Raw genomic sequence first — 27,122 nt, forward strand, 5'->3', positions numbered from 1 at the left:
GGACGATAGGAGAGGCTAAATCAAGCTCGTGTAATTTTTACATTCAAAACTGAAATTTGATGCCATGTTTAGTAAGTGTGAAAGCCAATTTAACAGATTGTTCAGTGTCTGATAACAAATGAGACTCAATTTTTTGGTTCTTTTCAAAATATTTGTAGCATGTTTTATTTTGGTTTGGTTTCTTAAACTAATTTACTGTGGATACTTGTGCAATCTGTCTAGAGCTACATTCAACAATATAAATGGTACAGCTTCCATCTCTATACAGAAATGGTTCAAGGTTATTCATGATAAATAATTAACCTTAGTTGCAGGGATACAAAGCAAATTTCTTATGGAAATTATAACAAGATGAACACATAGGACTCCTTTTGTTTTTCCAATTCCTATTTATACAGATCATCCTCTTGAGAATGCAAAATGTGAGTGCCTCTCCCTATCCCCTGGTTTGGTATATTGAAACTCGAGTGCTAATGCTTCTTTTCTGTCAGTAGGTGTCACTATTGTACTGTTTGTGCAGAAAACAGCAGTACAGCAGGATCAAATAACAAAAGTTATTTGAATGAATACCAAAGGCAAACAATCACATGATAAAATATTAACTGAAAAAAGGAGTACTCAAAAGTGTGATAGGCATTTTCAACCACATAGGTTGAAAGAGTTGGGCCCTTTAATATAGAATCACCAAAGTCAAGAGGAGCACTTGGCCCTTATTGCTTCTGCAACTTGCTAGTCAGAGTAGGAGAAAAGATACTGAAGTTGGAAGGTATCTCAAATTTCATCTAGTCTAACTCCTAGCCACCACTACAGCACATCTGACAGGTGGCTATCCAACCTCTGCTTGAAAACTTCCAAAGGAGTGCCCATCACTTTCTGATGCAAGATTCTGAACAGCTGCTGTGGATAAGTAATGGCCATTGTGGATATTTGAAAAAGTGGTCAACACAGCGCAAGAAGGATGTGATTGTAGTGCACAAACTTGCACAAGTTCCAGTTCTTCAAATCCAGTGAGATAAAGTAGATTCTGCATTACATTAAGAATAATTAAAGTATAGTATCAAAGTACCCATCACTCGGGGTGTTTATCAAGTTTATCAAAACGTGTGGTAATAACAACATATATGTCGAAATAAAAAAATTCCTTCTTGTAGCACCTTAAAGACCAACTAAGTTAGTTCTTGGTATAAGCTTTCGTGTGCATGCACACTTCTTCAGATACACTGTGTATCTGAAGAAGTGTGCATGCACACGAAAGCTTATACCAAGAACTAACTTAGTTGGTCTTTAAGGTGCTACAAGAAGGAATTTTTTTATTTCAACTATGGCAGACCAACACGGCTACCCATCTGTAACATATATGTCTACAGAGTTGCTGATGTTCTTACTCTTTTGCTGGAGTTCTTCCTTTGCTTGGACCTTCTCACTCTTGCATTTTGCATCACTGATGAGTAGCTATAAAAATTCTGTCATGGACCTGTAGGAAAGGATGACTTAAAGTTTATTGCCCAACCCCTAATCAGTGTTTCCCCTTTATGCTGTGGATCAGCTAAGAAATGGCTGTGCAAATATCAGTTCCTGAGAAACAAATGGCTCTCACTTGGCGGTTATCATGGTAAACTCAAAGTGTTTGTGGCCCTGCAGATGTTGTTGGACCACCAGTCTCACCAGCTAGACCTCAGTGTCTGGGCTGAATGATACGGGTAGAAATGCTCCTTCAGGTATACAGGGACAAGGCCATTTATGGTTATATAAGGCCGGTGTTATATGGCCCTAGCAGCTGCCCCCAGTTGTAGTTTCTGAGTCATCTTCAAAGGTAGCCCCACGTAGAGCACATTGCAGTAGTCCAAGTGGGAGATAACTAGAGCTTGTGCCACTCTGGTGAGATAGAGCACAGGCAGGTAGGGACTGATGGAGCTGGTAGATAGCTGCCTTGAATTTAGAATTAACCTGTGTCTCCATGGACAAAATGACCCCAAGGCTATGCACCTGGTTCTTTAGGGGCACAGAATCATTCTGAAACCCAGGAACCCTCCACTGCAGCCCTAGATACACCCCCCCCCAGTCATGGCACTGGAGCAAGTGGGGCAAAGAGGATGACAGAAACCTGGCTAAGTGAGACCCCAGCATCATGTACCCTGTTTGCCCATTGCCATCACTTCATGGTAGATATCCAGCTTGGAGATGGGCAGGGTTTGGGGGTCGGAGGGACAGCTGTTTGGATTCCAGGCCAACTTACAACTTCAGCAAAACGCGATCTTTGTTGTTGGGGAAACAGGGTTGGAGGCAGCGCGGCCTCATTATATGGCGAATAATAAAATGATCTTGGAAATTACTGTCATTGAGGATAAGTATTGAAAGTAATGAAACCTGACAAATTCGAGTTTAATAGACCTTCCTTGAGATTAGCTTGATCCATTAGGCTTGCTCTCTGCCTCCCAGATAGCCTTGTGGTCGTGAAGGACTTTTGAAAATCCAAAAGTAAATTTTCCTAACGGATGATGTTAGGGCCACCCGGCTAAGGGCCCTTGTAAAGTGAGAGGGAAGGAGATTAGCCTGACTCATCTTCTCTCTCCAAGAAGGAGGCCCGCAAACGTGACTTGAATTCCATCAGCCAAGGACAGAACAATAAGACTCCCAGGGATGAGCTGTAGCTTAGTGGCAGAGCCCTGCTATGGATACTCAGGAAGATGCCTTACATTGAGCCAGTTCATTGGTCCGTCTAGCTCAGCACTGTCTGCTCTGACTGGCAGCTGCTCTCCAGGGTTTCAGGTAGGGAATCTTTCCCAAACATGCTTGAACCTTGGGCTTTCTGCATGCTGCTGAGCTGTGGTCCTTCCCATGTTCAAACCCTGGCCTATCCAATTAGGTGAAACATCGTGGCCAGCAGGACTGGGAATGGGAATCCATGTCTGAGATTAGACCGATTCGTTTATTTTCCACATCAGCCAACAGCAGCAACATGGTATGGTGCTGTTTCCTTCAGTTTCTGAGCTTCTGGGCCCATTAATAATAATAAAAATTTTTATTTATACCCTGCCCTCCCCAGCCAAGACCGGGCTCAGGGCGGCTAACAAGCAATAATAAAAACAAGTTGATTAAAATACAATTTAAAAGATTAAGATACAACATTAAAACATTAGGATGCAGCCTCTTCACAGGAGGAGAAAGGAAAAAGAAAGAGAGGGAGGGAATCAAACTGATTCTAAGCCAAAAGCCAGGTGGAAAAACTCTGTCTTACAGGCCCTGAAGAAAGAAATCAGATCCCGCAGGGCCCTGATCTCATGAGACAGAGCATTCCACCAGGCCAGAGCCAGTGTTGAGAAGGCCCTGGCTCTGGTTGAGGCTAATCTAACTTCCTTAGGACCCGGGACCTCTTGTTGTTGTTGTTTAGTCGTTTAGTCATGTCCAACTCTTCGTGACCCCATGGACCAGAGCATGCCGGGCACTCCTGTCTTCCACTGCCTCCCGCAGTTTGGTCAGACTCATGTTTGTAGCTTCGAGAACACTGTCCAACCATCTCGTCCTCTGTCGTCCCCTTCTTCTTGTGCCCTCCATCTTTCCCAACATCAGGGTCTTTTCCAGGGAGTCTTCTCTTCTCATGAGGTGGCCAAAGTATTGGAGCCTCAGCTTCACAATCTGTCCTTCCAGTGAGCACTCAGAGCTGATTTCCTTAAGAATGGAAAGGTTTGATCTTCTTGCAGTCCATGGGACTCTCAATAGTCTCCTCCAGCACTATAATTCAAAAGCATCAATTCTTCGACGATCAGCCTTCTTGATGGTCCAGCTCTCACTTCCATAGGGCCCGGGACCTCTAGGGTGTTGCTATATGTGGACCTTAAGGTCCTCCGTAGAGCATACCGGGAGAGGCGGTCCCATAGATACGAGGGTCCTAGGCTGTGAAGGGCTTTAAAGGTCAAAACCAGCACCTTAAATCTGACCCTGTACTTCACCGGGAGCCAACGCAGCTGGAAAAGCACTGGGTGAATATGCTCCCATGGCAGAGACCCCGTGAGGAGCCTCGCTGCAGCATTCTGCACCCGCTGGAGTTTCTGGGACAGCTTCAAGGGCAGCCCTGCATAGAGCGAATTACAGTAGTCAAGCCTGGAAGTGACCATCGCATGGATCACTGTGGCTAGGTCGGGGCGGGAAAGGTAAGGGACCAACTGCTTGATGTGGCAAAGGTGGAAAAATGTCGCCTTGGCTGTTGTTGTAACCTGTGCTTCCATGAAAAGGGAGGCGTCAAGGATTACACCTAAACTCTTAATGGAAGGCAATGGCACTAACTGGGCCCCCACAAGAGAAGGGAGTTGGTCCCTCATCCCCATACCATCCTGACCCAGTCAGAGGACCTCTGTCTTTGAAGGATTTAGTTTCAATCGGCTCCCACGAAACCATCCAGCCACAGCTTCCAAACATCTGGTCAGTGTGTCCGGGATCGAGTCGGTATGGCCATCCATCAGCAGATAGAGCTGAGTGTCATCAGCATATTGGTGACAACCCAGCCCAAAGCTCTGGATAATCTGGGCAAGGGGTGTTAAAAAGGTGTTAAAAAGCATCAGGGAGAGGATTGCGCCCTGCGGCACTCCACACACTAAGGGGTGACGTGATGACATCTCCCTCCCTAGTGCCACCCTTTGTCCCCGACCAGAGATAAAAGAGCTAATGTTGACTCGGCTATATAAATCGAGAAACTGGCTAACACTGAATCAGACCTTTGCACCATCTATCCCAGTTTGGGGCCAGAATGACAATAGCCCTGTCCACGCATTACTTGTGTATATGGCATTAACGTCCCATGGCAGGAGCATGGCTGCAGTCCTGGCCTTGCCCCTGAGATTGTGCTCTTGCAAGCACGCCAACTGTAACAGGCAGAGGTGTCTTCAGCCCCCTCAATATTCCTTAGCAGAAGACTCAGCCCCCCAAACATTGAGGGGGCGGAGGAGGTCGAACCACTTAGCTTAGTGTGGCGCAGCTAGGCTGTGGGGACCAGCAAAGCCTGGTGCAAGGTTGAACCGGCCTAAGCAGCATCTCCCAACATTGCGCAGGCTGGTGCAGCCTTCCGCTAGGCCACACTGGTTTGGCCTGCACCGTGTTGGAAGATTTGTGGCATGTATCACACGTGTGACATCATATGTATGCCACACATACCAGCACCCACCCCTTCCCCCAATCTTGGGGAAAACCTGGCTCCTGCAACCCTTGCCTTTGCTGTTGTATAAACTTGGAAAAGAACCTATGTGGAGCTCCTGTGCCTCAAATAGCTGTGTGGGAGTCCTGACTGAATGGAGATCCTAAGCTCCAAATCATGAGCAGTTGCCATTTTGTTTTCAGTTCCTTTCCTAATAGTCCCTAATGTGCAATTCGCCCTTTTCACAGCTGCACATCTTCAACAAGCTATCCACCACAACCCCAAGGTTTTTGCCTTGGTTAGTCACCACCAGTAAGTACATATGTGAAGTCAGGACTTTTTTGATCCAATGCACATCCCTTTAAACTTCCTTACATTGAATTACATTTGAATGCCCATTCAGACAACGTGGAGCAACCTGCAATCCTTTGTTCTTGTTCTTTTTACTAGCTGAGGACTATATTGTACGCCTGTTCTGCCTGTTAGTGTCCGGGAGCCGTTCAAACACCTTTTGCAAAAGTGTCCTAAGATGCCACCACAAAAGCCTTGCTAATGAGACACATAAAGCCCTGAGCGTGGCTCTGATGTTCTGGGCCTGAAGTTTTAGTGAGCAGTAAATGAATCTGCAATATTTTGCCCAATGTACTGTTGGGGAAAGTTGCAAGGGAGAACTGTTTCCGTTTTCAGAGCACACTTTTCTTCCTTTGGTGAACAGACATTGCTTAATGAGTTGTGAAATCAAACACTTTGATGGTAGGAAGATCAAATTGCTGAGTCTTAATCTAGGGTTGGTAATTTGTACAAAACTGCCTTTCTTCCCATACCATCTAAAAGTGGACCTTTTCAACTATGAGCAGAGGAGGAGGAGGAGGGAGACCGAGTCTTGCTGCTCCTTATTCCGAGTCCTTCAAAACGGGGATAGCCAGCTCTCTAGATGCTGTTAGACTACAACTCCCATCTAGCCAGATAGCCAGTTGTCAAAGACTATGGGAGTTGTAATCCAGCAACGTATATGTAGGTCACCACATTGGCTATATTTGATAGCTACTTGAAACAGATATGAACATAAGCTTTTATTTTTCTTACTTCAGAAGATATGTAATATCTGAACTTTCTGGTTATGTTGTTTAGCTCTTTCCTGCTCTAACTTGTGCTAATAGATAAATTCCCATCGATTGCAGTCAAGCACGCAGAGCAGAACCGATCAATTGAAAAGTAAAGTTAAGACAACAAGAACACTTCTTTTTCCACTTACCTTAATGGAAAGCTTTCAGGCCAGATCTGTCTTTGGTGCAACAGGACTTACGATGAGCGATTTGGACCAAGGATAGTGTTGGCTCTTCCCATTTTGTTTTGACCTTTTCAGATTGTTGCTGTATAGGACTGATACGATTAAACATGCCCAGTGATATCCAAGCTTGAAAAATGGAAAAGGCAAAGCTGGAGTGAATGTTATTCTTTGTTTTCATTAAGGGAAAGGGTTGGTGACTGAGTTTTTTCATAATATAGATCTGAGAACACTAGAATTGGTTCCAGATTAATTGCTAAAACTTCGTTTCGTGTTCCCCGAACAAGTTACAGTTATAGATTTGGCACAGCACCAGAACATCGCTGTGTTTATGCGCAACTGTCCAGTGAGGTTAAAGTATCTTTTCTGTATGTTTATAGCTCATGACAGTTTTGAGTGAGATGTCAGCGCCTACGGATGTGCTACTCACTCATTCATCAAAAATCTGTGCAAACTGGTTGCATGATTCAACAAAAAATACACGGCCGTCCTAAAGTGCACTAGGGAGGAACAAAATATGCTTGTTTGACAATATCAAGTGTTAGTCAAGGCTCGGGGATTTCACGAAAGCTCTCGCTTTACGCAACAAGATTACCATGCAGGAACAAGAAGGGACATAATTGCAGAATTGCTATGATTCCCCCCCCCCCGCCCTACATTGATCATGATTACAATCTTTTTCATTCACTGATGGTGGGATAAAGGAATTGGGGAGGGTGGGGTGCTGCACCTCATTTTGACTATGAGAAGACTGTGCGGATTGTTGGCTGTAGGTTACACACAGCCACACACAAAAAACCACAAGCTAATATGAAAGCCAAAACATTCCCCACACCAGATGGATCTATGGTTGGAAACATAGAATTGTACGAGGCACTACGTGAGAACATTGGATTGGTTGGGCTATTAAGAAAGGGTCATAAGATTGCTTGTGACAGCAGTCAGACTATGTTTTCAAAAAGAAAAGGAAAAGCTCTGCTGCTGTCGCTTGTCCAAATACCCTCCCCACACCTCCCAAATGCCCCCTCCCCAATTTCCAGTAATAAAAAGAAGGAATCAAAAACATTTAGCAGAGATGTAGTTAAATATGTACTAAAAAAATATAATCGTCCTACAATATATTAGCCATAGGGTGACATTGCTTTTTTAAAAAAAAGCCATAAAATTGCATAAAATTTACATATGCTGAGTTACAGATATAGATGCACAGGTGATGCTGGATTTTGGCATCAGTGTCAGCCCTTGTGGAAAGATCACTGCCCAGGTATGAGAAGTGATCAACATTTTCCAACGTTACACACTGAGTTGGATTTGTGGCGCTGCAGAGGGGTTATTTTCTACTTGTCGGTGCAGCACTTTGGTTTTTTGGATGTTGAGTGATAGGCCAAGCTTTTCATAAGCTTCTGTGAAGATATTTAGGATGGATTCTGTGGAAGGATGTGAGGATCCAGAACTGGCCTCCACAGTCACTTATGGACTCATTGTTCAAACCGTGTTTATGGAAGACAATCTTACTCGGCTACGAGTAAAGAAAGAAAGAAAGAAAGAAAGAAAGAAAGAAGAAGATAGATGCACACTTAGAAAGTACTGTAATTTAAATAGAAGGGCAAAACAACTTGCCATAGCAAGCCAACCTGTGTACCTGCTCACCCTGTTCTGTGAGTGCTGTTAGTGGGCCACTTCAGGGTCCCTGGTCTTCCTTCAGAAATTGGACTTGGACCAGACAGCCTGCCTTAAAATGGAGGGCTCTCCTTGGAGAGTCCAACAAATGCAGGACATTCCTACATAAAGGAGGACATAGGGCTGCCTGCTTAACACCTCTGCAGCTGCAGCCTGTGAAATAACAGGCTGTGCATTGTCTGGTGGTGCTTCACTGTTCATGCGCAGGCATTCTCACATATGTACATTGCAGACAAGATGGATCTTCTCTCACTCCCGTCCATGGGACTGCTAAAGCCTAAATCCTGAGGAGTGAGCAACCCAAAACACCGACCAGAAGCAGAGACTGTTTTTAGTAAATAGGGTCAGCTGGGGCCACCCCACCCAAATGGGAGGCAGCATTCATGATTAATCTTCTCATTTTTTTTAGATGTAAGACTTTTATCACCGTTGCAGAATATCCTAAACCACATTAACTAGTTCTGTGTGAAGCATTACCATGAATAATTGAAGTTAATCTGCACTTGTTAACAAAATGCATCAGGAGATACATTATCCATGCCTTAATTGAAGTCGTGTGCTTAGGCCTCATTCTGCAAAGTACACAGTGCCCCAAGCCCTTAGTTACCATTGAAAATTGAAAATGCTCAGCTCTTAGAAACTCAAGGCCTGTGCTATTTACTAAAGTGTGTTTGTGTGTGAAAAGTGGCCTTTAATGGGCGCAAACAATATTCTTATGGGAGCCCATTTTGAATCTGCTGCGGCAACACACTGTAGATTCTTTTGACATCATCCAGTAGTCCGGCTTTATTTAGCCATGGCAACTGTGTCAAATTAACTCCCGTCTTCCAGTAGCAAGACGGCAGCTTTGTTTGTTTTTCCTCTCAAGGGAATCATCGTTATAAGATGCATTAATAGTCACCAGAAAAAAAGGGAGGAAAATTTTGAATGAAAGTTTAGCTTTTCATATTGTTCTGATTTATTTCGTTTAAGGTGGTAGTCTACCCTTTTCAGGATGCTGAAAATTATAGAGACAGTGCTTACATACAACCCTGGACAGGGAAATTGCTCACGACCCTTGCAGTTTCCATATGATAGTTATGCAGAAGTTGGGGCGCGGCAGCCATGTGAAAGCGGGCAAATGTTACATGAAAACCTAAGAAGAAGAATAAAAAAAACTTTGCTCCCTTTCCAAGTTACAAAGCTGATAAAATAAGAGAGGTCTAAGTACCGAGAAGTACAAAATCACTTTAGAAAATGAAGACGTTTATTTTAATAATGCGTGGTGGAGTATATTAAAACTGTCTCACACTTGTAAGTCTTTGGTGGGAGGAAATGTTGTTATTGTCATAATGTTCCTTTTCTGTTGTGAACATGCTTCAATAAATCACTTTTTTAAAAATGACCAAAATAATGTTTGTCTTTTTTCATAGGGATTTACTGTATATCTATGCTACAATATATGTTTAAATACTTATAAGGTGGTCATGTGCTAGGGAGATATTTTATAGATTTGAGATCAGAACTGATTTGTGATACAGTCATACCTCAGAAGTGGAATGGAATCCGTTCCAGAAGTCCATTCGATTTCATTTGGAAACTAAGGCACGACTTCTGATTGGCTGCAGGAAGCTCCTGCAGCTAATCGGAAACTGCAGAAGCCACGTTGGACATTTGGGTTCCAAAGAACGTTTGCAAACCGGAACACTCACTTCCTGGTTTGCAGTGTTCGGGAGTCAAAACGTTCGACTCGCAAGGTGGTTCAGGATCCAAGGTACGACTGTATGTCCACAGCTGGATGGGTGATGGGTGAGACACAGCCCATGGTAGTGGCAGGTGGCGCCACTGTCACAGTTAAGCAGCTGGTGAGCAACCACTGGTCAGCCATGATGCCCATGGACAGAAAATGGAGGTGCAATCCTCTGCCTGAGTGCCGTGGTGCATTATTGAACTGACCCTGTTACTGGGGTTGCACATTTGATTAGGAACTCTAGTGTCCGTGTGTATAGCCCTTTTCACCTTCAGCCGGTTCTGTGGAGCAGCCTGATCTTCTGCCCTGTCCATGCATTCAGTCAGTATGTCTAGTCAAAGGTGACATTAGGACTTATTATCATGCTTGACTGACATGAAGAGGTCAGATTGCGCAGCAAAATATACTCTCAGAACACTCTCTGAGGGAAATTGTGGCCAGTCTGAGGATACCAAGCCAGAAAGATCTAACTGGTCCGAATAAAGCTCTGGTTAAAGGTAATGCAAGGGACAGTTGGCCCCAGATGAGGGTCCATCCACCCCCACCCCCAATATCAGTGGGCACACTCATAAAGTTCACAATGTACAGTGTAATGATTACATAAGCAACACCTCCAACCACTAGGTGGTGCTATTCCATGTTCGTTGAGGTCAGCTAAAGTTCCATTGGCTTGGCTTGTGACTGTGTTGTCAGGACCAGATTTATTCTAGAGACTTACGTTGCTGGTTTAGATTGCAGGTCTCTAATACTCTGTTATTTCAACCAAGTATTACATTACGCTGCTTCAGTCATTACACATGCATGGAGCTCCCTTGCTGGATTGGGGCAATTCCTCAACACACACACACACACACACACACACACACACGAGTACCTGCATAATACATAAATGTCACATTAGGCAAGGTGTGTGACTAGGCACCCCTGGCAGTTGCTGGTTCCTTGGTCTGAACCAAGTTCCTCTGCAGCTTTATTCTCCTTAAGTACGACCCATTTAAGCTTGAATAATATTAAGCAGCATTTTAATAGGAAGTGAGCATTTCTCTTCAGAAGCAGAGCAAGAAAGCCGGGGGGCAAAAGCGGCAGCAGGGGGTGCGCGGGGGGTGGTGGTGGTGGGGAAGAGATGTAATAATAATAATGGAACCAAAACTGTGTGCCTTTTACAAGAGACCTATAAAATGTAATCTTCCTCCCTGAACTCTTGCCTTTTCAAAGGATGAAGATTAGACTTGCCACTTAGCTAATGCACTTGAGAGGAATTCTAGGTTCTCCCTCATTTGGAGTTTCCATCTGAAAAATTCCACGTGCAGAATTGTTTTCCTTCTTCGCGCGACAAAATTGGGATTGTATAAACTGTTGTGAAATATGGACAGCAGTCGAAAGATGGAACCTCACCAGGGGTGTCTTACCCATAGAGGCTAGCGGTGCGGGACGCCAGGGCGCCAAGTTCTGGAGGGCGCCAGGGAAGAAGCGGAAGCTGGACGCGGTGCCTCCTGGCATCAGCCCGCTGCCCTCACCCGCCTCCGCCATGCCGTGCCAATACAGCGCTGCGCCCAGAGCCTCCGTCTGCCATGGCCACTGTGGCACAAAGCAGCCAGCAGAGCTGGGAGGCGCTGCGTCCAGTCTCCACCTCTTCCCCGCCAGAGGAGCTGCCCTCCAGCCGCCGCCCACCTCCTGCAGCCCTGCCAGCAGCGCCGTCCTCCCTAAAAATCTCTGGGAAACATGGGGGGCCGCTGGAGGGAGCTTTGCACCACAGCACTGGATATGCTTAAGACGGCCCTGAACCTCACTCCAGATAAAGCTACAATCAAACCTTTGATGGCAGCAGGTGTGCTTGTGGTATTTAAAATGGCAGCTGTTCATGGCGACTGTGTACTATGTCCAGTAACTGAGACAATATCTACCAGTTTCTGGGGGTCCTGAGTGGGCAAATACTGTTGTGCTCATGTCCTACTTGTGGGCTTCCCTTAGCCATCTGGTTGGCCACTATGAGAGCAGTGGTCTAGATTAGGCCTTTGGTCTGACCCAACGGAGCTCCCCTTGTGCTCTTCAACTAGTGTTTCTTGATAAGACCTTACAAAGCGTGAAAGAGAAACTCAGTCTCTCCAAACACTCAGGAATGGGTTGTTGGATGCATCTTGGAGGGTATCCTATTGCCTGCTGTTGAATATTTATATACGTATCTCCCTTATTCTCACAACAAACAGGAGTTTAAGAATAATGTAAGAAGAGCTCTGCTGTGTCTAACCCAAAATTCATCTAGTTTACACTGCAGTCCAAACCCTGCCCAGGTAGAACATTCAGGTGTTCTGGGGGCTGGCAAGGATTCTGTTGGCAGCATGACATATTTGTCAGGTGGAAGGGGGGTGACGCTGGCATTTCTTCACAGGGTGGACTGGGTGGAAGGACAACCCAGTGCCTCTACCCTGTTGTTGTTTAGTCACGTCCGACTCTTCGTGTCCCTATGGACCAGAGCACGCCAGGCACTTCTGTCTTCCACTGCCTCCTGCAGTTTGGTCAAACTCATGCTGGTAGCTTCGAGAACACCATCCAACCATCTCGTCCTCTGTCGTCCCCTTCTCCTTGTGCCCTCCATCTTTCCCAACGTCAGGGTCTTTTCCATGGAGTCTTCTCTTCTCATGAGGTGGCCAAAGTATTGGAGCCTCAGCTTCAGGATCTGTCCTTCCAGTGAGCACTCAGGGCTGATTTCCTTAAGAATGGAGAGGTTTGATCTTCTTGCAGTCCATGGGACTCTCAAGAGTCTCCTCCAACACCCTCCTCCACCCTAGCTGGCTCAAAAGGGGTTGAATTGCAGTCTTAGCATGCTTGGTTTCTCAACGAACTGCCTCGGAGAGGCCACAGCCAAGACCTGAAGTCAGTAATACTCATGTGCTGACCCTGTAGGGCTGTTTCCCGAGCTTGGGCCTCCAGCTGTTTTTTTATTACAACTCCCAGTGGTCAGGGATGGTGAGAATTGTAGCCTCAAAACAGCTAGAGACCCAAGTTTGGGAAACACAGCCCTTGGGTTCGCCAAACAGCAGAGCAGCCACTAAAATGGGCAACAGCAATGGAAACGTCTGGCTCTGTGCAAGCTGCTTGTAGTTTCTGCTGAAGCAAAGTGACATCGAGCCTGAGTCCTTGGCACCTGGGTTGATGATAAGGATGGGAATAACATCGTGTGTGATAAGAGGCTGAGAAGGCCATTTCAGGCAGCACAGCAGGCTGTGAAACCCTAACATTCTTACTGGTTTGGAAAAGATGCTTATGTGAAATGTATCTATGACTTGCACGGCAATGGAAAACAAAAGCAAGTTGCTTCTGGCTACACTCCCCCCCCCCCCCCGGAAAGATTTTGAGCAGGGTCTGGTCCCATCTCTGATCATTATAAAGAGGGGTCTCCTTACTACACTTTCTCCTTTTCACTGTAGTGAGAATATTCCTTGGCTTCCGGCCTCTGAATACCAGTTGCTAGTTAAGGAGGTGGGCAGCTGGTTGGCCACTATCAAAACAGGATGTTCCTGGACTAGGTGGGCCTCTGGCCTGATCCAGCAGAGCTCTCTTTACATCTACTGGTTCAGCTTTACTCACTAGTGTTCAATTCTGAAGCCACATGAATACCCTTTCCCTGTCCTCTTGTAAACATATCATACCCAAAGATGGCCATAACTCACAGGATTTTCATTGTTCCTCAATTTTTCTGATAGTGCTCACTGTGTTGGCATCACTTGTGACACTCAGGTCCTGTTTTTAGGCTTCCTATGGACATCTTTAAAAAGCAGAGACATCACCTTGCTAACAAAGGTCCGTATAGTTAAAGCTATAGTTTTCCCAGTAGTGATGTATGGAAGTGAGAGCTGGACCATAAAGAAGGCTGATCATCAAATAATTGATGCTTTTGAATTATGGTGCTGGAGGAGACTCTTGAGAGTCCCATGGACTGCAAGAAGATCAAACCGATCCATTCTGAAGGAAATCAGCCCTGAGTGCTCACTGGAAGGACAGATCCTGAAGCTGAGGCTCCAATATCTTGACCATCTCATGAGAAGAGAAGACTCCCTGGAAAAGACCCTGATGTTGGGAAAGATGGAGGGCACAAGGAGAAGGGGACGACAGAGGACGAGATGGCTGGATAGTGTTTGTGAAGCTACCAGCATGAGTTTGACCAAACTGCGGGAGGCAGCGGAAAACAGGAGTGCCTGGCGTGCTCTGGTCCATGGGGTCACTGTTAAGTTGTGGGCGAACATAGCAGACGACACAGCGATTTCTCCAAAGCAGCTCTTTATTTGCAAGCTGGAACAGAACTGAACTGAGGAGCTCAGTCAGCCTGCTTATATAGAGCTACAGAACAATTGTAACTGTTGCAACGTTCTAAATCACTGAATGTCACTTTTGATCCTTCATTTGCATACAAAACTATCCAATCACTAAACGTCACTTTCGATCCTTCATTTGCATAACTATCTACAGTATCCCCCTGCTGGCCCAGGGTGAGAACTTCAGTACATAACAGTCACGAAGAGTAGGACACAACTAAACGACTAAACAACAACAACATGGACATCTGGCAGGCCACTGTTGGTCTAGGTGGGCCTTTGGCCTGATCCAACAGGCTTTTCTTACGTTCTCATGTCTATAGTCTCTTTTAATAGCAAGTACTCCAATCTTCCTGTCTTGTCTTGGAGGCATTAACACAGCAGCGTGTCCCTGCCAGGGAAGGTGGATGAGCTCCTCTTTATATACTGTATGAACGCATTTGTGCGGGTTGAAGAGCTATCTCTGCTTCTTTGGGGATTTGTGTGAGAGTGGCGATGCCTGTGAGCTTATGGGGATGGCTGTGTAGGAGAGCTAAGCTGGGAGTGCTTGTGTCTGTGTATATCCTTTAATTTTTATTCCTGCAGAAAAACAGCGTCAACAACAGCCAATGGGTCAATCGCAGTCTGTAAATTCTATTACCGTAATTGCAGTAATGAGTAATCTGCAGGGATAGGTTTGTAAGTGTGAAGCACATGCAGAGAATGGAGAAAGACGGCAACACTCCACTCAGCTGTTATTTTCCCAATGGCTCTGTCCCTACCTTTGCATCCCCTCCTGCCCCCCCCCACTTTACACTGGGAACCATCTTGGCTGTGAGCCCTAGCATACATGCTCCCTACCTTGCAGGACTTTCCCCACCTGGCCATTTCAATGATTGATTGAGATGTTGTATTGGGGAAGCCTATTTTGTGCATAGGCTCTCCCTGTGGTTTAGAACAGTGAATAGCAACCGAACAGGGCTAGTCAGTTTCATGAATGAGTTATTCAGATTTGTTGGAGTCTTCCCTTGCAATCTACTTGCGCAATTAGTCTCCATGGCACCCTAGAGCAATGGTGTTGCCCCCTGGTTGGCTGTTTGTTTGCTTCTATGATTTCTCAATTTGTCCTCAGTGCAAGACAAGAAGCTACTTTTAGGGTGCATACAATTAAATGGATTGATATAAGCAAATTGGGGGTGGTCATTTCTTGTTTCCACTGCAAAATATTGAAATTCCCCCGATCCTTTCATGCTTTAACTGTGCACTGGGTGTTCATCCTTTTGCGGGAGAAATAGATCCTTAATAAACTAAAATCCTTCTGTTTGCTTTAAACTTGTTGTCTCTCAATTGCATCAAAGGACCGCCATTAATGATTAACGACAAAAGGCATAGTCAAGATCCCTATTGATTTTCCCTAGAGTAATCATGATTTTATACATCTGCTTTATTGCCTTTTGTGCTTTCATGCCCATACTAAAGAATACAATGTTTGTCATCTCTTCTGATATGCAAATTGTTCCATAGTCAGGTCATTATTTAAAAACAGTTGCTCTGCATGCCTTCATATCTGCAAAGAGAGAAACCAAAAGTGTAACTGTGGTATGTCGAGAAAGAACCATCAGAGAACCACCAGAAGCCACACAAATGCTCATTTAATTACTCTTCATCAGCTTTCCTTTTCACGATGCTGGCTGGGCAGGTGGGAACTGTAGTCCAACAATACATGGAGGGCACCAGGCTGAGGAAGCCTGTTGCCTGTCTATCATCGCTCTCAACCAGTAGGGGCCCAAACAAGATGTGACTTTTCCCTTTGGCTAGACACAGGATGACTTCAAGTCAGATCATCCATGTCATGCCAAATTTGATCCCGAGCTACCTTACGTCACCTTCTGTGGTTTTCAACAGATTTGCTTAAAAACAGGACATTGGTTCTTGGGAAAGTCCTGACCTCCTAGACATTATGCAGATTACAAACTGGAAAGGGCCAAACACCAGCTGCCCCTCCCTCCCTGGCCAGGACCATCCACCCAAGAACAAAGATTTCAAATCAACCCAAGCAATTCAAACCTCAAGCAGAGAACAGATAGTTGACTGAAACACACGGAAGCATAGAATTGTAGAATTGGAAGGGACCCAGAGGATTGTCTAGTCCATGGGTAGGCAAACTAAGGCCCAGGGGCCGGATCCGGCCAAGTCGCCTTCTCAATCTGGCCTGTCAACGGTCTGGGAATTAGCGTGTTTTTACATGAGTAAAATGTGTCCCTTTATTTAAAATGCATCTCTGGGTTATTTGTGTGGCCTGCCTGGTGTTTTTACATGAGTAGAACATGTGCTTTTATTTAAAATGTATCTCTGGATTATTTGTGGTGCATAGGAATTCGTTCATTTGTTTTTCCCCAAAATATAGTCTGGCCCCCCACAAGGTCTGAGGGACAGTAGACCGGCCTCCTGCTGAGAAAGTTTGCTGACCCCTGTCCAACCCCCTGCAATGCAGGAATATACAGCTGTCCCATATGGGGATTGAACCTGCAACCTTGGTGTTATCAGCACCACGCTCTAGCCAACTGAGCTATCCAGGCCCTCAATAGCACAGAGCTATAAGCTCAAAAATATTCAAGCACGAAACCCAAACCACAAACATGGTGCATGAAGACTACATTTTTGTCTCTAAACGGGAATCTTTTGAATACTGCTGATATGGTACATAGTATTGCAAGCTGCCTAATTCAAATACAGTGGTACCTCCAGTTGTGGACGGGATCCGTTCCGGAGCTCCGGTCAGATCCCGAGGTTTCTGCAACCGGAGGAACCGCTTCTGCGCATGCACGCAGCACGGTAGAGCGCTTCTGCACATGCGGTGAAACGCTTCTGGGGTTGCCGCTTTCGCAACCCGAAGTTTACTTTACCCGAGGGTAACGTAAGCTGAGGTACTACTGTAATAGCTTGTGGACATGTGGTGGTTACTGAGCTATCCAGGCTTTAAAGATCAGAACCAGCACTTTGAACTGAGCCTGGAAACTGATGGGTAACTAATGGAATTGGGTTAGTTGGGTCCTTAACAGTTTGAGAGGCCTAACCCCTAGCTGTTTGGGACTGGGCCCCAGATCTCCTACCTCTGCCCCTCCCCTTGGAAACTTTACAGTGGTACCTCGGGTTACGTACTTAATTCGTTCCGGAGGTCTGTTCTTAACCTGAAACTGTTCTTAACCTGAAGCACCACTTTAGCTAATGGGGCCTCCTGCTGCTGCCGCACCGCCGGAGCACAATTTCTGTTCTCATCCTGAAGCAAAGTTCTTAACCTGAAGCACTATTTCTGGGTTAGCAGAGTCTGTAACCTGAAGCATATGTAACCTGAAGCGTATGTAACCCGAGGTACCACTGTATTTACCTTTACAGGGAAGCATTCCTTCTGAACTAAATTTCCACTTATGCATATAAAACATCACCTGTAAAGTTGAGTGCTGGGTCTGGGCCCCACATCATTTAATCAGACCCACAAGGTATATATTAGCCATGCTTATAGCACGGTAGTAAGTGCTGATGTTATACATTTACATTTAACCTGGGTTATCTACTTGGTACTGCATTTCTGTCCTTTACCGGGTTCCCAGCTGCTTTTGTGGCCTAACCCTTGCACCTTTAATAACCCCACAGCAAGCAAAAGCTTGGCCAGAGACAATTCCCCAAAACCTACATGCTCATCTACTTAATTTGGTGCTGTTAAGCATGTCTTTAAAGTATGATGCCACTGTGAGAAGAGGATGCTAGAGGTAACGGGCCTTTAGTCTGGTTCAGTAGGGCTCTTGCAGGAATCACGCCAGACAAAAAGGCTGGCAACCCCAGCTAGGGAACATATTAAACGTCAGTTTTGGATTCCTGCTGTGTTGTTGTGATGGAGATTGGTTTGACGAATGGCACCCTTCCCAGATTCAACTTGTGGCAATGCAAAATGTTTTGTGGATGGCAATTCCAGAGACTTGACACTGAGATAATTAATGTTGCTATCTTGAAAAGTTGAGGTTTATGCCTTAGTATAAATATTTGCAGGAACATTTGAGATTTAGTAGCCTGACATGCAGAAGTTAAGAAGCTGAAACTTTCCCTGGAGTAGAACTGAAGTCTGGAGGCAGGCGGTGATGTTTAAGAGAGCTGAAAGTCAATTCAGAAGTCCTTTGTGGGGATACATTTCTTTTGTCCCACTGTCGGCTTTGGTCAAACAGGTTCTGTGGGTTTTTGAAGTCATTCAAAACCTGCATAATAATAATAATAATAATAATAATTTATTATTTGTACCCCGCCCATCTGGCTGGGTTTCCCCAGCCACTCTGGGCGGCTTCCACAGAAACCAAAAAAACATTAAAATATCATACATTAAAAGCTTCCCTGAATAGGGCCGCCTTAAGATGTTTTCTGAATGTCAGGTAGTTTTCCATCACCTTGACATCCGATGGGAGGGCATTCCACAGGGCGGGCGCCACCACCGAAAAGGCCCTCTGCCTGGTTCCCTGTAGCTTCGCTTCTCGCAATGAGGGAACCGCCAGAAGGCCCTCGGCGCTGGACCTCAGTGTCCGGGCAGAACGATGGGGGTGGAGACGCTCCTTCAGGTATACTGGGCCGAAGCCGTTTAGGGCTTTAAAGGTCAACACCAACACTTTGAATTGTGCTCGGAAACGTACTGGGAGCCAATGTAGGTCTTTCAAGACCGGTGTTATGTGGTCTCGGCGGCCGCCCCCAGTCACCAGTCTAGCTGCCGCATTCTGGATTAGTTGTAGTTTCCGAGTCACCTTCAAAGGTAGCCCCACGTAGAGCGCATTGCAGTAGTCCAAGCGGGAGATAACTAGAGCATGCACCACTCTGGCCAGACAGTCAGCGGGCAGGTAGGGTCTCAGCCTGCGTACCAGGTGGAGTTGGTAGACAGCTGCCCTGGATACAGAATTGACCTGTGCCTCCATGGACAGCTGTGAGTCCAAAATGACTCCCAGGCTACGCACCTGGTCCTTCAGGGGCACAGTTACCCCATTCAGGACCAGGGAGTCCTCCACACCAGCCCGCCCCCTGTCCCCCAAAAACAGTACTTCTGTCTTGTCAGGATTCAACTTCAATCCATTAGCCGCCATCCATCCTCCAACCGCCTCCAGGCACTCACACAGGACCTTCACCGCCTTCACTGGTTCTGATTTGAAAGAAAGGTAGAGCTGGGTATCATCTGCATATTGATGGACACCCAGTCCAAACCCCCTGATGATCTCTCCCAGCGGCTTCATATAGATGTTAAAAAGCATGGGGGAGAGGACGGAACCCTGAGGCACCCCACAAGTGAGGGCCCAAGGGTCTGAACACTCATCCCCCACCACCACTTTCTGAACACGGCCCAGGAGAAAGGAGCGAAACCACTGTATAACAGTGCCCCCAGCTCCCAACCCCTCTAGACGGTCCAGAAGGATGTTATGGTCGATTGTATCAAAGGCCGCTGAGAGATCCAGCAGAACTAGGAAACAACTCTCACCTTTGTCCCTAGCTCGCCGGAGATCATCAACCAGTGCGACCAAGGCAGTTTCAGTCCCATGATGAGGCCTGAACCCTGATTGGAAGGGATCCAAATGGTCCGCATCCTCCAGGCGTGCCTGGAGTTGTTCAGCAACCACACGCTCAATCACCTTGCCCAAGAATGGAAGATTTGAGACTGGGCGATAGTTGGCCATACTGGCCGGGTCTAAAGATGGTTTTTTAAGAAGCGGTTTAATGACCGCCTCTTTCAGCGGATCTGGGAATGTTCCCTCACAGAGGGAAGCATTCACCACCCCGCAGAGCCCATCGCCCAGCCCTTCCCGGCTAGCTTTTATAAGCCAGGATGGGCAAGGATCAAGGAGACAGGTGGTTGGTTTCACTCGTCCAAGCAGCCTGTCCACATCCTCGGGGGTAACGGATTGAAATTGATTCCATGCAACTTGACCAGACAGGGCTCTAGCACTCTCCCGCCCCGGCCCTGCTCCCACGGTGGTGTCTAGCTCCTTCCGAATATGAGTGATTTTATCTGCAAAAAACGTTGCAAAATCGTTGCAGGAGATCTTGGGGTCTTTACAAGGCCCCGATGGTAAAGGTGGTTCCGTTAAGTTGCGGACCACCTGAAAGAGTCTCCTGCTACTATTTTCTGCAGATGCAATAGAGGCGGTGAAGAAAGTCTTCTTCGCCGTCGCTATCGCCACTTGGTAGGCTCGACGTTGAGCTCTAACCTGTGTCCGGTCAGATTCGGAGTGAGTTTTCTGCCACCGACGCTCTAGCCGTCTCAGCGATTGTTTCATCGCCCTCAGCTCCGAAGAAAACCACGGGGCTGTCCGGGCTCCATGCAATCGGAGAGGGCGCTTCGGAGCCAGACAGTCAATAGCCCTGGTTAACTCCGCATTCCAGCGGGCCACCAGGGAGTCAGCTGAAAGGCCATCAACATGGGATAAAGCATCCCCTACCACTCTCTGGAAACCATTTGGATCCATTAAGTGGCGGGGGCGGACCATCCGAATTGGTCCCACCTCCCTGCAGAGGGGAAGGGTCGCGGAGAAGTCCAGTTGCACCAGGAAGTGATCTGACCATGGCACTTCTTTGGTTTCATTTTTACTTAGTGTCAGATCACCCACGTCGCTAGAGGTGAATACCAGGTCTAAGGCATGTCCATGACTATGAGTTGGGCCCAACTTATTCAGGGACAGCCCCATGGAGGCCATGCTTTCCACGAAGTCCCGAGCGGCCCCTTGTAAGGTCGTGTCGGCGTGGATGTTAAAATCCCCCAGGACAACCAAACTAGGTGTCTCCAGGAGAACATCCGCCACGACCTGAAGCAGCTCGGACAGGGAATCCTTGGTGCAGCGGGGAGGTCGGTACACCAAAAGGAATCCTGTACTGCCCCTATTGCCCAACTTCCAGAACATGCACTCAGAAAACTGGGTCTTCCCAGTAGGACGCCTGGTGCAGACTAATGACTTTCTAAAAATCACTGCAACCCCCCCTCCCCGCCCACATGACCTGGGTTGCTGTGCGTAAGAGAAACCTGGTGGGCAGGCGGCAGCAAGGACAGGCCCATCTGTCTCATTCAACCAGGTCTCTGTCACACAAGCCAGGTCAAATCCTCCATCCACAATCAGGTCGTGGATGGCAGTGGTTTTATTCACCATTGACCTGGCATTACACAGCAACACCTTCAGGTTATGTGGGTTTCCCCTGTTGATTCCAGTATCCATCTGGTCAAGGCCAGACCCGGAGGCAGGGATAGTCTTCAAACAACGACTAAACCTGCCTCCTCGGTAATGACATGGTCTGGTCTTAGCGTAACTCCGCCTCCTGCCCATGATCACCGAGATCGGATGTCCCAGTGCTTCCCGCCCTGTGGAACTTGTCCCAGCCATCGTGTTGGCTGGGGCCTCACTCCCAGGCAGCCCTGATCCCACCCCTTAAAAACAAAACACAAACTATACAGAACCAATAAAACAACAGAAAACAAAAACAGAACAATTACACTAAAATTAATCCCCAACCAAATATCCATTACACCCACCCACCCCCAGCAAGAGAAAAAAGGGGAAAAAAAAGAAATACAAATTTAAATTGCCACCGACTGCTTGAGGACATTTTAAAACACATTGGAACAGGGAAGCAATTGCAGAACACTTCCCAGCTTCCCCAAAAGTTTGTTCCAAATAAGGGCCTGGGCCACGCCCCCTGGGCCGGTTGGAGAAGGCCCTGGAAGGGAGCAGGCCCTGCAGTCCTCACCCAGCCGATGGTCTGAGGCTTCCCTGCAGCAGGAGTCCCTTTATAGCCGGGAGAAAGGGCCTGGGCCACGCCCCCTGGGCCAGTTGGAGAAGGCCCTGGAAGGGAGCAGGCCCTGCAGTCCTCACCCAGCCGATGGTCCGAGGCTTCCCTGCAGCAGGAGTCCCTTTATAGCTGGGAGAAAGGGCCTGGGCCACGCCCCCTGGGCCAGTTGGAGAAGGCCCTGGAAGGGAGCAGGCCCTGCAGTCCTCACCCAGCCGATGGTCTGAGGCTTCCCTGCAGCAGGAGTCCCTTTATAGCCGGGAGAAAGGGCCTGGGCCACGCCCCCTGGGCCAGTTGGAAAAGGCCCTGGAAGGGAGCAGGCCCTGCAGTCCTCACCCAGCCGATGGTCTGAGGCTTCCCTGCAGCAGGAGTCCCTTTATAGCCGGGAGAAAGGGCCTGGGCCACGCCCCCTGGGCCAGTTGGAAAAGGCCCTGGAAGGGAGCAGGCCCTGCAGTCCTCACCCAGCCGATGGTCCGAGGCTTCCCTGCAGCAGGAGTCCCTTTATAGCCGGGAGAAAGGGCCTGGGCCACGCCCCCTGGGCCAGTTGGAAAAGGCCCTGGAAGGGAGCAGGCCCTGCAGTCCTCACCCAGCCGATGGTCCGAGGCTTCCCTGCAGCAGGAGTCCCTTTATAGCCGGGAGAAAGGGCCTGGGCCACGCCCCCTGGGCCAGTTGGAAAAGGCCCTGGAAGGGAGCAGGCCCTGCAGTCCTCACCCAGCCGATGGTCCGAGGCTTCCCTGCAGCAGGAGTCCCTTTATAGCCGGGAGAAAGGGCCTGGGCCACGCCCCCTGGGCCAGTTGGAGAAGGCCCTGGAAGGGAGCAGGCCCTGCAGTCCTCACCCAGCCGATGGTCCGAGGCTTCCCTGCAGCAGGAGTCCCTTTATAGCCGGGAGAAAGGGCCTGGGCCACGCCCCCTGGGCCAGTTGGAAAAGGCCCTGGAAGGGAGCAGGCCCTGCAGTCCTCACCAGAAGTGGGAAGAATTTATGCATCCCAAAGAGTGATCAAACCCCCTTCAACTTGGTAAAAGCGGGACAGAAACACCTCTTTCCAACCAAAGTAATGGGGAAAGATTTGCCTTTAATTCAATGGTGTTGAAGGCACAGGAGCGAGAGCAATTAAGAGCTGACAGCCTGATCATCAGAAGGAGAGACTGGAAAAGTAGTGTTTTTCTGTAGTGAATGGTCTTTTTTTAAGGTATGCAGTGCAACCCTAGATATTCCTACTGACTATGAGAAGCAATTTCCACTTTGTAAAATGGCACTTACCGTATTTCCAAATGGGCCTATACAGGATTGCGGCGTCTATTTAACTTGAATTTGTTCTTTCATTTTTATAGCTGTTAGGACCCTATTGTAGATCACAATTTTATCAGCCTTTCAGCTCTTTATGAAGCGTATTTCCTTTCTCAACTCAAGTTCCACAGAGGTTGCTTTTTAAAACTCTGTTGTCCTGGCTGTGTGTGTGTGTGTGTGTGTGTGTGTGTGTGTACACGCTTGTTTTTAAATCACACGGCTGCTGTGGAAAGACTTAGAACTTAAAGCGTCTCCATTTGCCACCAAATGAACTAGGAGCTGAACTCTGCTGGTCAGACAGGTTGTTGAATGAGGGCATGTGACACAGTTTCAAAGCAGGATTTTGCCAACACCCTTCAGCTAGATGGGAGATACGAGAATCTTGTCAGGCATAGCGCTTCAGAGGAGTTAAGACTTGTGCGGGTACACAAAGATTGCAAAATACTTTGTTACTGTTGTCTTGATTCTCTCTCATTCACACTCTTTCAAACTCAGCTTCTTTTCACCCTTTCTACAAATGGGGACAATGGGAATTCCGAAGTGTTATTTTATGCTCCAGTCCAAGAAGTGGATGGAAAGAGCAATATTACAAGCTCAGTGTGGCAGTTCCTGGTAGGTGATCGTGCCTTTTAAAATGTAAAGAATAATGCAGCAATGTGCCTAAGAGGAACAAGCAGTGCAACTATTCCCCCCTCCCTCCAATAATGGCTGGATCAGAGTGTTAGTTGTGTGTGTGGACCTTTATGAAGTGCAAATGTTAAACCTCTCTGCTTCCCTTTGCATGCTTACTTGTTAGTTTATGTGTGTTGCGTAAAACCTCTTGCAAGCTGGATATTCCTGCAGTACTTCTAAAACTTGCTCCAGAGACTGCCTCTTTTGCTTTTGCCTAGTTATTTCTTATTCTCTGAGTATCATCTGACATTCAGTCTGTATGCAAGTCCCATTGGCTTCACGGAGGGGAGAGGCGCTGACTTATTGGAGGGTGGAATTTGGCCTTCAGTTAGTTTCATTTTTAACTTTTGCACACTCCGTCCAAGGCTGACTTGCCCAAGGTCTAACTGCAGTTTCTAAAGCTGCATGAGCAGCTTGCCTGAACTAGCAAAAGGGGCTTGGAAACCGACATGCGAAGTTGGGCAAAGTCCCATTTAAGCAAATGGCTTACGTCTACAGCAAGTACTCTAACATCGACTACTACGTTTCAGGATGCTAACTGCACAAACACTGCCTTTGAGTTAAACAAGTGGATGAAAATTGCTCTTATTAATGTAAAGGCCTCGGAGGGGGAAGGGACAGGAAAGGCTGTTGCTACATTTATTATCTGGGCCAGAGGGAAAAAAGAATGCAGGATTTGTTTTTCAAAATAAATTGAAATATGATTTAATTCTTTTATTGCTATGCCCCGGATTGTGCAAGTTATCAAGCAAACCGTGCCAGCCTGGGCGGCATTTTCGTATAACTGTTTCCTCAGAGCAGAAGCAAATGTAAAAAAAGAGTAATCAAGAGCTGAAATAATTGAAAGTGACTGTCGGTGTAGTCTATTCCTTTTGGTCGCAGTGCTTCTCATTCATCACGTGTGTATCGGTCTTCTTGCATCCGTAGAGCCGGGTTTCGTTTTAAGGTCAGCCTTCAATTTCTGGAGAATATAATTTAAAGCTATTTATAGTGCTTTGCAATTGCCTGTAATAACTAATAGGGAGAAGGGGGACGAGCAGGCTGCGTGTGTGAGAAAGGCCTGCTTTCTGCAGCCGAGAAATAAATGTGCAACAGCTGTGTCTGCCTTAACTTGATTAAAGTTTTTTTTTTTTAAAGTGTAAACATAAGAATGACTCCGGACAAAAGAGCAGAAGCGAGCAGGGCTATCTGTTGTTATTGTAAGACTCTTTGCAGGCGTTAACTCTGGCTCATCGGGAGAGGGCTAGATTTCTGTGTTTAAAGTTTACTTTGCTGTTTGTCTGGAGTGGGGTCAGTGTTGTGGTGAATAATTTATAGGCAGCATGAATGAGCTCATTAGTCACCTTTTCAGAGTTTAAATGAGTTTGGTGGTTGTCATTACATGGGGCCTTCTGTTCAGCCGCATGGCAAAATGACAGTTTGGCAGTTGGCTTGCTTGTAGCAGGCTAGGCCGCCTCTTTTCAGCGTGGGGTTTTCTTTTGTGTCCTATTCAAACCCCCCATTCTGTTGCCCAGCGCTGGTCCAGTAACTCTCAGGCTTCGGGCGTTTCTTCGGCGGAGAGCTGGTGCTTGCATTATATGGCTCCTGGGTCCTCTTATTGTAGACTCTGCTGCCCTCCTTCTGAGTTATATGTCATTTTCATGCAACCAGCAGTTCTGGAGAATCCTGGGGTTATTATGAGGAGACTCCAAAGCAGCCCATTTAGGACTGAGGATGCTCAGAGGCCACGCAATGCTGAGGAGATGTGGGGAGAACCTGAAAACAAAGGAGGAGTATCATGGAATTGTAGAGTTGGAATGACCCCAAGGGTCATCTAGTCCAACCCACTGCAATGCAGAAATCTTCAGACAAATGTGGGCTAGAACCCATAAGCCTCAGAATAAGAGTCTTATGCTCTACTGAATGAGCTATTCCAAGGAGTGGGATGAAGTCTCCTGAAAAAGGGCCTGGCTAGATGGCTTGGAAGCCTGAACGAGAACACTCCAGAACTGCAACACTTTGTTGTAGGCCTTGCTTGTCAAGAGAGATCGCTTTACTCTCTGTGACGCAAATATGGTAGCGAAAAAGAAGTAATTGGAGTGAGGTTGCCAGTTTTCTTTTTGCTAACTCTTCCCTTCTGCATGCAAAAGTTTAGCAAGGGAAGCTTTTCCTGGCGTGGAGAGGAAGTGGTGTGACAAACTCCCCCCCCCCTTTTAATATAATTTTTTATTATTTTTTTTAACATATCATTTTCAACAGTAATTAAACATACTTTTACATCTTATTCAAAACTTCCCCTGTTAACCTATGTGTGTTATTGTTAATACTTCTGTTCCTGTATCTTTTAAAAAGCTTTCAACCTCAAACCTCAGACAGCTGTTTTCGTCTAGGAGAGTCATAATTTGCTTCAAAGTTTGCTGTTGGATTGTTTGCATATGGAAAAGTGTGAAGAGGGGCAAGCTTAATGAGCATATCTGTTTAGATGTTTCCTCTCCGATCATCACTTGATCCAAGAATTATTTTGTACACCAGGAAGCATGGAAATACCTAGATTAATATAACAACATAAACAGAGCCTGCTGAGGCCAGGGGCCCATCTAGTCTATCGGGTTCCTGTGGGAAACCTGCGAGCGGGGCCTGAGCTGCAGTTTCCAGCAACTGATATTGAGAAGCATCACTGCCAGACCCAGCAGTAGGATAAATGGATTGATTGTGTTTCTCCAAAGAGTGCAAGGTGGCGTACGTGGTTGTCCTCCTCAATAATAACCCTGTGAGGTAGGTTAGGCAGAGAGGCAGTGGCTGGCTCAAGATCACTCAGTGAGGCTTAATGGCTGAGTAGGGATTTGAAGCCTAGTATCCTAGGTACTAGGTGTAATGGTTCTAGGGGTTGCTCGTGTGTAAATTGGCGCCACAACTGGCTAGGTTACCTGGGTGAACTCTTACTGTCCGGACAGCCACTCACCCTTGGCTGTCTCAATCGCTGGCAGAATCCGTCAGTGGGCGTTTCTTGAACTTCTTCCAGCATAAAAGTTCTTTGACGCCTAGTCGCCGCCTACTCTCCCTGCGCGGAAGCCTTTTGCGCAAGGAGGGTGTGGGCAGCGGAGAACCAGTGCTCTCCCCGCTGGTCTCCGGCGAGGAGTCATGGAGCCACCTCGCCGATTCCCCCATCTGCCCCCCTTCTCCACTGGTGCTACGCTGAATTCCTTCCCCAGAAGATGGGCTGCTTCTCTCCCTCCCGGGACGCTCTCCGGAATCCCTCTGGACCC

General features: G+C 47.0%; 1 protein-coding gene and 2 long non-coding RNA genes across 4 annotated transcripts in view; 1 reads left to right on the forward strand and 2 right to left on the reverse strand.

Annotated features, from left to right (window-relative positions):
- FOXN3 (forkhead box N3) overlaps positions 1-27,122 on the forward strand; it is a 191,370-nt gene that overhangs the window by 9,644 nt on the left and 154,604 nt on the right. Inside the window, exon 1 of one of the 2 annotated variants that reach the window (XM_082233457.1) lies at positions 23,662-23,817. The exons of the other annotated variant lie outside the window; for it this stretch is intronic. The gene's annotated coding sequence lies outside the window, so the exon portion shown is untranslated. Of the gene's footprint in view, positions 1-23,661; positions 23,818-27,122 lie in introns of those variants that run through there. 2 annotated transcript variants of the gene reach the window in all.
- Positions 1,351-26,720, reverse strand: LOC309538828. The gene is made up of 3 exons (XR_014222359.1): positions 25,221-26,720; positions 6,384-6,545; positions 1,351-1,474 (listed from the first exon to the last, which is right to left on the reverse strand). It is a non-coding gene; the product is annotated as an uncharacterized lncRNA (long non-coding RNA).
- LOC309539077 lies at positions 15,544-23,270 on the reverse strand. Its single transcript, XR_014222668.1, has 2 exons — positions 23,179-23,270; positions 15,544-15,684 (listed from the first exon to the last, which is right to left on the reverse strand). It is a non-coding gene; the product is annotated as an uncharacterized lncRNA (long non-coding RNA).

This window comes from Podarcis vaucheri, assembly GCF_965113315.1.
Source record: "Podarcis vaucheri genome assembly, chromosome: 1".
In the NCBI taxonomy this organism is placed as follows: Eukaryota; Metazoa; Chordata; class Lepidosauria; order Squamata; family Lacertidae; genus Podarcis; species Podarcis vaucheri.